General features: G+C 47.3%; 1 protein-coding gene across 1 annotated transcript in view; it reads left to right on the forward strand.

Moving 5' to 3' along the window:
• Positions 1-2,385, forward strand: part of Pspc1 (paraspeckle component 1) — an 87,798-nt gene that overhangs the window by 868 nt on the left and 84,545 nt on the right. The window lies entirely within an intron of this gene.

The following is a 2,385-nucleotide window of genomic DNA, read 5'->3' on the forward strand; positions in this document are numbered from 1 at the left end:
TCGATTCCTCAGCACCACATAAGCAAAAAGAAAAAAGCCGGAAGTGGCGCTGTGGCTCAAGTGGTAGAGCGCTAGCCTTGAGCTGAAGAGCTGAGCAACAGCGCCTAGGTCCAGAGTTCAGGCCCCACGCCTGACCAAAAAAAAGAACAGATGGCAATCCAGGATGAGCTGCACTCCAGATGAGTGCATCAACCAGCTGTCCTAGAAGAAGAGGGAGAAGGAGCTGCAGGAGCAGCTGTTGCACCATGCAGGTAAAGGTACTGAGTATCAGTACAAGATCCTGGCAGCCACCCACAGCCCAGCTGCTGATGTCACCTCAGACCTGTTAGGGTCCATGAAAATAGAAGTTATGGAGGAGGAGCAAAGTTTTGATGAGGTGTAATTTGAAGACAATGTGGAGCCTGCCCAAGGAGGAGCTAGGGTGCCTTAACCCCTTGGAGAACTCCAACACAGAGATCATGCTGCTGCCGCCCAATATCCAGTACCACCAAGAGCTCTCCTCCCCTTACTTCTCCAGACTGATGCAAATGAGTTTGAGATAATTACTATCTAAAGACCTGGAAGCTACCACCTGGAGAGTGGGCTCCTATCATTTTTCATGTACCTTGGGACCTGGCAGCTGGGTAGCATTCTCTCAGGCCTTGTTATAATGGGCTATGGGAAGGAATAACTGTAGGCCAGACAGGGCAGAGGCTACTGGGAGGTGGCCCAAATGGTGCCCATGTGATGATTATTACAACAGGAGATGGGGAGTGATGACACAGTTTTTTTCTATTAGTATATTGTATTAATGATATTATCTTATAAATTACTTCCATATTAGCATACTCATATTTTCTGATATATTTTTTTTGTTGTGGTGGTGGTAGTTATGGGGCTTGAACTCTGGGCCTGGGTGTTGTCCCTCAGCTCTTTAGCTCAAGGCAAGTGCTCTACTACTTGAGCCACAGAGCTACTTTCGGTTTTCTGGAGATGAGTTTCATGGACTTTTCTGCCCAGGCTGGCTTTGAACTGCGATCCTCAGATCACTGCCTCCTGAGTAGCTAGGATTACAGGTGTGAGCCACCAATGCCCAGCTTCTGATATATTCTTATGCTGATTCATGGAGTAGTTTTCATAATTCTCTAGGGTTTTTTTTTGCCAGTCATGGGGCTTGAACTCAGGACCTGTGTGCTGTCCCTGAGCTTCTTTTGCTAAAGGCTAGCTCTCTACCACTTGAGCCATAGCAACACTTCCAGCTTTTTCAAACCCAGAGTTTCATGCATGCTAGGCAAGCATTCTGCCACTAAGCCACATTCCCAACCCTCTAGATTTTTTTTGGAGGGGTGGGGAGGGTCGGTCACCAGTTTTCTGGGGTGGTTTATTGGAGATAAGAGTCTCATGGACTTTCCTGCCTAGGCTGGCTTTGAACTGTGATCCTCAGATCTCAGCCTCCTGAGTAGCTAGGATTACAAGTGTGAGCCACCAGCACCTGGTGCCCTCTAAATTTTTTACAGAACAACTTACTTTCTCAAAGGAGTTATTTCATTATTTAACTTTATATGTTGGTATATTTCATGTATTTTTAAAAATTGTACTCTGGGGCTGGGAAGATGGCTCAGTGGTAGAGTGCTTGCCTTGCATGCCTGAGGCCCTGGGTTCGATTCCTCAGCACCACATAAGCAAAAAGAAAAAAAAAGCTGGAAGTGGCGCTGTGGCTCAAGTGGTAGAGCGCTAGTCTTGAGCTGAAGACCTGAGGGACAGCGCCCAGGCCCAGAGTTCAGGCCCCACGACCGGACCCCCCCCCACAAAAATATTGTACTCTGTACCAAAGACACTGAATTTACTTGTTTGTGTTTTATTAATTTTTTTGACAGTCATGGGACCTGAACTCTAGGCCGGGGCGATGTCCCTCAGCTGTTCAGCTCAAGGCTAGCACTCTCTACCACTTAAGCCACAGCGCCACTTCCAGCTTTTTCTGCTTATGTGATGCTCAGAATCGAACGCAGGGCCTCATGCATGTGAGGCAAGCCACTGAGCCACTTTCCCAGCCCCATTGTTTGTATTTTAATACACCATGATGGTAGTACCTTAAGGTGAAAAAACAGTAACAATCGTGTAAGAGAAGGTTATTAAACCTGACAGTTTGGAAAAAAGAAAAAACATTAATAGAACAAATGGAGACATCCTACAGTGGAAAACGTGCAGCATAGAAGTGTCAAAATGTAGTGCAGGGACTGGGAAGGTGGCTCAGTGGTAGAGCGCTTGCCTTGCATGCATGAGGCCCTGGGTTCGATTCCTCAGTACTACATAAGCAAAAAGAAAAAAGCCAGAAGTGGCGCTGTGGCTCAAGTGGTAGAGCGCTAGCCTTGAGCTGAAGAGCTGAGGGACAGCGCCCAGGCCCAG

This window comes from Dipodomys ordii, unplaced genomic scaffold (genome assembly GCF_000151885.1).
Source record: "Dipodomys ordii isolate 6190 unplaced genomic scaffold, Dord_2.0 Scaffold1, whole genome shotgun sequence".
Taxonomy (NCBI): Eukaryota; Metazoa; Chordata; class Mammalia; order Rodentia; family Heteromyidae; genus Dipodomys; species Dipodomys ordii.